This window comes from Neomonachus schauinslandi, chromosome 4 (genome assembly GCF_002201575.2).
Source record: "Neomonachus schauinslandi chromosome 4, ASM220157v2, whole genome shotgun sequence".
In the NCBI taxonomy this organism is placed as follows: Eukaryota; Metazoa; Chordata; class Mammalia; order Carnivora; family Phocidae; genus Neomonachus; species Neomonachus schauinslandi.
This window is the reverse complement of record NC_058406.1, coordinates 156699138-156709713: the sequence shown is the minus strand read 5'-3', so window position 1 is coordinate 156709713 and position 10576 is coordinate 156699138. Positions and strand designations below refer to the sequence as shown.

At 37.9% G+C, this 10576-nt stretch overlaps 1 pseudogene; it reads right to left on the bottom strand.

Annotated features, from left to right (window-relative positions):
- Positions 1-5726: 5726 nt before the first annotated feature.
- Positions 5727-5850, bottom strand: LOC123324620 (annotated as a pseudogene).
- Positions 5851-10576: the final 4726 nt, after the last annotated feature.

The following is a 10576-nucleotide window of genomic DNA, read 5'->3' as shown; positions in this document are numbered from 1 at the left end:
AGAAGAGAAGAGAAGAGAAGAGAAGAGAAGAGAAGAGAAGAGAAGAGGGAAGAGGAGGGAAGAGAAGAGAAGAGAGGAGGGAAGAGGAGAGGAGAGGAGAGGAGAGGAGAGGAGAGGAGAGGAGAGGAGAGGAGAAGAGAAGAGAAGAGAAAAAGTGAATAACCCCTGAACACAACAATGGATTATTGAGATTATATTTTACCAAAATAATTCTTTTAATCATTTTATTCATGAATAAGATCTGGGGCTCCAAATTGAGCTGAAAGGAATACCACATTCAAATATGTTCATTTTATTGTAAACACCTTGCCATTTAGTTATATAACATGAAAGAACTTATGTAAAGTGATTTTACTTAAGTAAAAAAAGAATTTTCATAACTTAGTCCCATGAATACATAAATGATTTTGTATCTTTAAGATGTTAAAATTCCATGAAGATCAGTTTAAATAACCTGCCATATGATAAACGTATGTTTTGATATACTCCATACTTAAGACAGTAAATCTATAAAAAATTATTTGGAAGAAGAATGAAAATGATTAAAGGTTCTGACCATATGCACTATCGAGTGTCCATAGTGAAGTGCCCTTGCTTTGCCTAGAAAAAAGAGAGCTCAGAGTCGAAAGGTGATACTAAATACTATAGAAAAATTTCAAACTGGGTAAGACCAATGGTTCATTGGATTTTGTTTAATTTCACTAAGGGCGTTATAAGCGATAATGGGCATAAAGTGAAGAATAAAATGCATTAAGTAGAGAAAAAACTTTTTATGCTAAATATTCAAAATAAATTTTAGAAAAATGAATAATCAAAAAAATACTAGAACATTTTGAGTTTTTCAGGGTGGTTTCCTTATTATTATCAGATCAAAGACTCTTCCTTGCTTTCTGGTTTCCCTATGGACTAATACCAATATTTCCCAACCTAGTTTCCCTACTCTGGTTGAGCTTGCTTGCTCAAATGCTCATTCCTGTGCCCTGACTAGACTACAAAGTTCTGATTCTTAATCTGTGGCCTGACGTTCTCTTTCTTCTCTAATTGCAAGTATCCAAATTCTTCAAGGATCAATACAAGTCCCACATATCCTAGGAACTCTTGCCTCATAGTCTCAGGCTTCTCTGATCTCCTCTCTTTCTGAACTTACATCCAATTTAGTAATTAAAATATATTAAGCATAAAAATGTGTACATAATTTTTCATGTATGTTATTTTTACTTGCTTCAATAAACTGTAAGTTTAAAAGGTCAAAAATTATTTTTTATGTTCAATCTCCAAAGCATCTAGATAAGTACCAGTACTCTCCAGCTGTCAATGAACTAGTGGACAAAAATGTGATACTTTAGCAGCAATACGACTTGAAGGACTAAAAAATAATGGTTCGAACATGAACTTTTTCCCTTATAGTCTCATATTTGTATTATGAATTTCAGGACCTCCAGAGATTTGGAAGAATATAAGTCAATCACTGGGGAAAGATATTCTTTTTCTTGTGAAAATTCTAGTTACATATAGGGACAAATCCTTAAAATAAACAAGAAAACCAAGCTAAGAATTTGCCTTTTCCCTTTATCTTATAAATGTTTCTCTAGAGATAAGATTTTTAAAAAGAGGGTTCTGCCTTGAATTTTTATAATTTATATTATCTTGTTAATTTTAAAATAATAAATTTATGCATATGGAGCAAAATCAAAAGGATATACAATGAAGATACACAGTTCTCCCTTTCCTATCCTCTGTCCCAGCCATCCAGTCAGATCCCCTTCACTACAATTACTACTACCAGTATCTTATCCTCATAGAGATATTCTCTGGATTTCTATCCATACCAAACTATTCCTAGCTATCTACTCATCTCCCCATCTATCCATCTACTTAGTCTTCACAAAATGGTAGCCTATTATACACACTTTCTTTGGCACTTTGTATTTTCACATACATGCATAATCATAAGCCTATATACAATATTTCCCTATGGGTCCACACATAGAGATGCCTCATCACCTCTAAGAGTTGTATATCATTTCACTGAATGGATTTACCCTAATTTATTAGCTCATCTCATACTAAAGGAGATTTAGTTTGCTTCTGATATTTGCAATTACATGCAAGGCTGCAGTGTATATCCTTATATATAAGATACAATGTAAATGCATGTTTGTGGATAAATACCTGGAAGTAAAATTTCTGGGTCAAATCTATGCATATTTTTAATTTTAAAGAAAACTGGTAGATTGCCTTTCATAGAAGGTGTACCAGTTTACAATCCTACCAGCAATGTATAAGCTTAATTATTCTGGCATTTCTGCTTTTTAGAGTACCAATAAGCCAGGAAGATTTTATAAATACACTTCCTTAAGTGTATTCAATATTCCAAGCCAGAAATATTGTTCCACACATCCAATTAGGCACTAGGCCTGGTTATTCTACCTCTGTGATGTCTTTAGAATATGGCCACTTTTCTCCATTCGTACCACCAGTGTCCACGATCTCATGCCCGCATAATAACAATGACCTTACAAGTAGCCCCACTTTATTTAGTTCTCATCTAAAACATTCTTCTGCAGCACGCAGTCATTTTCGAGGGAAGAGCAGCAGAACAGAGAGGCAGGGATGGTGACGTCAGAAAAACCTGGGCATGATTTCCAGCTACGCTTCTTGCTAACTTCTGGCCTCAAGAAAATTAAGTACATTCCCTTGCTTGTTCCTTTATTTAAAAAAAAAAAAAAGAAAGAAAGAAATGTTGGGGCACCTGGGTGGCTCAGTCGTTAAGTGTCTGCCTTCGGCTCAGGTCATGATCCCGGGGTCCTGGGATCGAGCCCCGCATCGGGCTCCCTGCTCGGCAGGAAGCCTGCTTCTCCCTCTCCCACTCCCCCTGCTTGTGTTCCCTCTCTCGCTGTGTCTCTCTCTGTCAAATAAATAAAATCTTTAAAAATAAAATAAAATAGAAATGTTAATAGTACTTATAAGGAAGGTCATAGTGAAAAGTAAAAAAAAAAAAAAAAAATGCATGAAAGGACTTAATATTGCCTGGCACACAGGAAGAGTTCAAAAAATGATAATGCTGGGGCCGCTGGGTGGCTCAGTTGGTTAGGCGTCTGCCTTTGGCTCAGGTCATGATCCCAGGGTCCTGAGATCGAGTCCCGCATCGGGCTCCTTGCTCAGCGGGGAGCCTGCTTCTCCCTCTCCCTCTGCCTGCCCCTCCCCCTGCTTGTGCTCTCTCTCTCTCTCTCTCTCTCTCTGTCTATAAATAAGTAAAATCTTAAAAAAATGATAATGCCAATGATGATGACAATAATGAAGGAGGAGATTGTGATGATAATAAATTTGTCCCAGTATCCATTAATTGCTCTATTTGCCCCCACATTAAAGCCCTAATTCCTTGAGATAGTTTGTAAGACTTGACATGATTTAACACCTGCTTCCCTTCCAGCCTTCCTCTCTCACTGAGGCCCCACCACCCTTTCTCAACCCCACCCCCCACAAGCCACTCTATTTCAGCTAAATGGACTTGGATTTTCCTGAATCCACCTGTGTCTCTTTAGCTTAGCCATTCCATTCACATGCTAGTCCCATTGCATGTTATACACATATCCCTTTCCCCCTCTGCTGGGCTAACTTCCAAATCATTACAACTCAACATAGACAGTGTTTTGTCCAAACTTTCCCAATACTTGGTAGGTGTAGCCCCCTATGCTCTCTCATAACACCTTGCTCCAAATGCATGATGATGTTTAAAAATAGTGGTTTACTTCGTTAATGCAGGTCTGTATTTCCCTCCAGATTGCAAGACAGAGAGAAAATCTCAATATAACCTGGCAAACCCAAGGCCTAGCCTAATACCTGGGACAAAGAAGGTCCTCAATAAATGTTTGCTGAAAAAAAAAAGAAGAAATATCTGAAATCAAGAAATGTAAAATTCTACAGATTGCTGAAGTAAAAGCAGTGTCCCTTTTCCTTCTAAATTATAAAAATATCATTTCTTTTATTTTTTATATTTATGGGTTCCAAATTTCAAATGTTATTACTTTTTAAAAAAAAATTTTAATATTTTTTGAAACTTGGATATTAATTATGGAATATTAATTATGGAAACTTGGTAGAAGTCATTCCATTTTTTAAATGTTTTGCTACTCAATTTTGTCCAGAATATCATTTAGTAGTAAATACGTAAACTAACATCTTTGCTTGGATATGCAAAATAGGGTCAATCAATCCTGATATTCTAGCCACATCAGCAATCATCACACAGACTTTCTAACAGGATACAGACGTGTTTCTCTAGAACAACTGAGTGGCTAAAGTCATCATGGATGCAGACCAAATAGTGTAAATTCATCCCAAGTTGGTTTTTTTTTTTTTTTAAAGATTTTTATTTATTTTTTTGACAGAGAGAGAGAGACAGCGAGAGAGGGAACACAAGCAGGGGGAGTGGGAGAGGGAGAAGCAGGCTTCCCTGCCGAGCAAGGAACCCGATGCGGGACTCGATCCCAGGACCCTGGGATCATGACCTGAGCCGAAGGCAGACGCTAAACGGCTGAGCCACCCAGGCGCCCCGCTCCCAAGTTGTTTTTACACACTTCTGATACCTAGCCTGAAAATACAGTCTTTGCAGAGCGTTGAGAAATCCCATGTATTAAAACTTCAGATCAGCAGATGGTAACCCTGGAGACAAGCTAATGCAAAGCTTTATGTGTCCTTTTACTGCACAGCACCTGTCATTTTACTTATATTAAAGCCATTTCATGGGAGGTATTAGTATTCAATTGAGCATGTCAGTAATTGCTCTAAAAGCATTTATCACAGAGACTTGGCTATATTTATGATTATCCTAAGTACCCACTTCAGAAATATCCCCTATGTTCAACTTACAGGAAGTATTTACCATAGCCAGAGAAATAAAGGGTTCTGGACCTTACAGTAATTCTTAGATAAATCATCATACTAAACAACGATCACCTTAAAGCAGTTTAGGATTTTTTTCTTCAGAATAATTGATTATACCAGATATTGTTACAATTCTCTGAGAATAAAATCATTTTATTTTTATATAAACTACAAAGATACCTTTCCCACCATGCTTTTGTGCTTTGATCTCAATGTCTCTTGAACTGTAATGCAATCATAAGCTTCTCTGTGGCCTCTATCTTCCCTCTCTTACTCTTCCTGGCCTTCTTCTTTCCCGTCCCTGATAGTATACAACCTTTCCTTGTCTCAGCTATGACTTCAAACTAGTCCTTTCTCTTATGTCTTCCCTTTGCTGACCAACTCCACAAACCGCTCCCCTGCATCCATCGCCTTCCCCTTCTTACCACCCACTTTTGCTTGCCGGTTGTTATCCCAATATTCTGATCACCCGTCAACTGGCCCATACGTAACTACTAATTCCAGTAGCCTCTGTCAGACTCCACTCTCTCTGTCCACTCGTTCTGGACACTCCTTCCTTGACTTCAGGATGCTGAAGCAGCCAGGCTCCCCCACCCACTCTGCTCTTCACTGAGCCATCATCTTTCTCCCATTTCCTTTATGTGGCTATTCTCCAAAGTTCTGTCTAACTTTGATTTTCCTAGTGGATAATTAACAGATTTCTATGTACCTCATCCTTTTTCCTGACTTCCAGAATCATCATTCCGAATTATTTATTAAACAGTTGCCCAATTTTGTGTTTGTTTTCACTGCTCCGTAATATCTCTTTCAGTCATTGTCTCCTTTTTATCCCTACTACCATCACCCATGTTCAAGCCCTGACTGTCTTCTGTCTTGACCAAGGTTTTTTTTCAGATTTTTAATTAGCAATAATCGCGCCTTGGATAAACCTCACTGGCCACGATACTGCCACTGCATAAAGCTTTTTTTTTTTCAGATTTTTAAAGCAACTAAAAATTAACGAAGGCAGTATTTTAAAATCTTAAGAAGGACCAATGGCTGACATCTTAATTGAAGAAAAGAGTTTTAAAAGGTTCTTTAGATAGTTCATTTTTTTTCCTATGGGTGAGTTCTTTTTTTTTTTTTTTGAACTGAAGTATAGTTGACACCCAGTGTTACATTGGTTTCAGGTGCACCACAGAGTGATTGGACAGCTCTGTACTTTACCCTCTACTCCCCACCAGCTGTCCCCATACAGTGCTCTCACAACGTCGCTGACTATATTCCCTAGGCTGTGCCTTTCGTCTTTGGGCAGTTTAAAATCGTAAGTGCTTGGGGTGCCTGAGTGGCTCATTTGGTTAAGCGTCCGACTTTTTTTTTTTTTTTAAGATTTTTTATTTATTTATTCATGAGAGAGAGAGAGAGAGAGGCAGAGGGAGAAGCTGACTTCCCGCAGAGCGGGGAGCCCGATGCGGGACTCGATCCCAGGACTCCGGGACCATGACCTGAGCCGAAGGCAGACGCTTAACCATCTGAGCCACCCAGGCGCCCCAGCGTCCGACTTTTTTATTTCAGCTCAGGCCATGATCTCAGGGTCATGATCTTACAGCGCTCTGCGGCAACGGCGACGGGCTCTGTGCTGGGAGAGGCACCTGCTTAAGATTCTCTCTCTCTCCCTCTGCCCCCAGACGCCCCACCACCCACCCTCGCAAGCGTACACATGTTTCTCTCGCTCTCTTTCTCTCTAAAAAAAATAAAATCCTTAGTGTTTGATAAGCAGCATGTTGATGTTTGGAAAGTAAGCACTCCTACTTCCCTCAGCACTCGTGTCCTCTGGAACACAGTTTACAAATCACTGGCTGGAAATGGTTGCAGTGGCCTTCAAACTTGTCTCTGATCCCTAATCCATAGCACAAATTAATTTTACCAAGGCAAAGCATTTACAGATGCAAACTCCTTGCTTAGAAATAGTCATTCCAAGTGAACAGTCATTCCACGTAGATTTTACACTTGGGATCCTCTTCCATATGGTCTATCCTATATTTTCTGGCTTGTCTATGTTCAGGTGGGATTACTACTGTTCAGTGGGTTTGTTTTCACCCTCTACTGGAGGCCTAGCACAGCACACTGTACCTTGGAACTGGTCAAACATATTAAATTGAATTCTCAGTGCAAAACTCAAGGTTTTCAGGTATACATTATTGTGCTCAAGGGTAGCACTAAATAAATGAGGCTTTTAAAAAAAGTATGGTATATCTAAACTGCCTAGTGTTTTTAGAATTTACAACAAATTTTGATGAGTCACTAAAGGTTCAGTCCCATGTGGAAAGCCCAGCAGAAATGACTGCCAAAACTCGGTTTAATTAAAAACAGAAAGAAACAAAGCAGCAGATTGTTTTTTTTCCCCCTAAATAAATGTTTCAAGTAAAAAAGTATCATAGGGGCACTTAATGAATCTTTCTGTACTTTCAGAACATAAGCACTTACACATTCAGAAGTAACTTGGGAGAAGTGAGGAAAGCCAGCCACGGACACAATGCATTTTAGAAACATAACATATTCTTATTGCTGCTTTCAGCTGCTTCAGCTTTCCTGAAGGCTTTTCAGGCACTGCTTAAGGCCCTTCAGGGTTCAGCCTGTGTCACCTTGTTAATCCTCATCTCAAGTTACCCCACCCTTCCTGCTTCCGAAGCCCTGGCCACATCTGTGCCTGGTTCCTCATCAAATAAACTAAACACTTCCATGCCTGTTTGCTCAGAATGAACACACTGATCATTACGTTCCCACTTCCAGCAATGTCTGTCCCTTACCTGTCCAGAAAATGTATTTGTCCTGAAGAGTCCAACTCAAGTATCAACATCCCACAATTTAAAATTAGGTAGAATGTGTGTCCCCTTCATATTTGTATCTTTTTCATGATATACATATTTCTATTGTAATATTTATCATATTTCATTAGTGTTATGGCTTATCTGCTAAAGGTAGGTTAGTATTAAATTATTTAACTACTTAAAAAAATAGTCATTTACTTAAGAAATATGGAATTTGAAGTTTCTGGCCACAGGGGTAGTAGAGCACCCTTATGTTATAACAAATAGATAAACGGAGAGAGGACAGAGTAATATTTATTTAAAATGTATTTATTTGTAGATAATATTTTAGAATAACTACAAAAACAAAAGAAATCCAATATGATGTATTTACTTATCTGGGTCCTACTAATTCTCAAAGCAATAATTGTATCTTACATCTTTTTTCTTCATCCCTCTACTACATAGTGCAGTTTATTATCTAGAATAAAGAGCCAATAAATATCTGTTAAATTGATTTTAGTTGAACTGCTATATTATTATAGTCATGCAAATAATTGATTTTTCTTCTGTTTAACAATGAAGGCATCTGTATAAGAGATAATCAATATAAGAAAAACACAGCCTACTTCTGAGAAAAGAAATTTAAAAGGTAAGAGTGTCCTATTGATAATCACTAGTCAGCCCTGACATGTAGGCAATGCCTTTTCTTAGGGAATATAGCAGCCTGGAGTAATACATTTTTCACAGATACAGATACATACACCAGAAAAATATGTGCATGTCACTCTTTGCTTAGGCAAGTATTTTCTTCTTTTGGGCATTATTTGAAAAGACCCAACATGGGGCACCTGGGTGGATCAGTCGTTAAGTGTCTGCCTTAGGCTCAGGTCATGATCCCAGGGTCCTGGGATGGAGCCCTGCGTCGGGCTCCCTGCTCTGCGGGGAGCCTGCTTCTCCCTCTCCCACTCCCCCTGCTTGTGTTCCCTCTCTCACTGTGTCTCTCTCTGTCAAATAAATAAAATCTTAAAAAAAAAAAAAATGAGAAGACCCAACATGATCAAAATCCAAGCACTTCTCTTAAACAAGTCCTTTCAACAAGCTTGGAGAACCAACTTTTCCCGAAGAGCTTTTGACTTTCATTTTGCAGGGACAGACATTCTTAATTAAAACTGAAGCCTGAAGGAACTTCCATGTTTGGGATCTAACCAGAAAGTGCCTCTAACCATCAGAGTATCACCAAAGACTCAAAGAAGCCACAGCCTGTGAAGGCACACAGTGCCCCCCCCCCCCCCACAAAGGGATTATGTCACCACTGGCAAAAAAGAATTAAGGATTAAAAAACAGTTCTAATATCCATGCTGAGACGAAAAACAAACAAACAAAAAAGCCTTTTCTTAGTTTATCATCCAAACTATCTTTCTTCACAGCAGCGCCTACTCAACAATTTCTTCATCAGCTCTTTATTTTATTAAACAAAAATTAACTCAAATCTCAACCTTAACTCTTTATGTTTTTGTAAGACTCCACACCCCAAAGAAATGGACTGTCACAAATTATGACTCCTTGTATAATGACTGAATGCCTGCTTTGTCAACCAAAGTGTTACAATTTGAGAACCATATAAAATACAATTTACTCTTCAACTAAGGGCCCTGGATGCTCAGAGTTATACAAATACATAGGTTTTAGTTTAACAACAACTTTAAATTTTCACTTAAAAACTGTGTCAGCCTATCTTCGGATGTGCGATGCCCTGGCTCTTTTTTTTTTTTTTTCTCTGGTAAGATGGCATTCATTTTTAAAAAGCCAAATTTTACCAAGAGAATTGGTATTAATGAAAACGTTGTTAGCTACCTCTGTCAATAGTTTTCGCTAATTCAGTGATAAAAACTGCTGTAAGTGCATTACCAAGAAGCTGCTTCCTCTACAATCTTCAAATGCTGCTGTCCTGCATAGTCGTTAAATCCTTCTATTCCATTCTGGACTTGAAGCTGAAGCTTGACTTCTTTACCAAATGATCAAACTCTTTCATCTTCTTCTTCAGATCTTCAAAGGTATGTAGTGCCTCATGGTTTCAAAGTTTATGATTATCTATCCACTGCATGAGATACTTTTCAAGCTTTTCAAACAGACCATATTATCCTTGAATATCTCAGCAAAGCTTTCCAAAACTAGTAATATAATATTGTTTTGAATGTTCTCACAAGTATAACAAAGCCTCTGCATTATAGATGGAGGTATATGCATGACCAAGCTTACGTCTTTTATGTGTTCACCTCATTCAATATATTTTATCCCTCCAATATTTTTTTTTAATGCATGGGATTTTCTAGACTTTTTGTGCTCACCAACTTCCTTCATAAGCTTGTCCATTTCCTTAGAAAACATTGACACGATCTTGGAGTGAATTGCTGAGCAATGATAGAAGACTACTCTGCATCCTCCTACACAGACTCACCTACAACTTAAACATTTCCATTGTTGCAGTTATATAAACATGTTACAGTAGAATTCCTATCTGGATAGTAAATTTTGGGTGAAAATTTCTGCATAATGTTATAGTGAGTATTTTGATAGCAAGAGTTCAGATAGTGAGGGCTATCTCTATTGCAGAAATACATGTGTTAACTGGTCTCTAATTTAGAGTCTTTGAGTAACATTTCCCAATCCCTAGTTCTTCCTAGTGCTAGTCAGAATTAATTGTCACCAATTAAGATACCTTACTGTAGTTTCTCCATATTTCTTATTTCATTCACTTACATACATTTATGTATGTAGTTCTTCCTAGTGCTAGTCAGAATTAATTGTCACCAATTAAGATACCTTACTGTAGTTTCTCCATATTTCTTATTTCATTCACTTACATACATTTATTGAGTACCTATCATGTGTCAGGC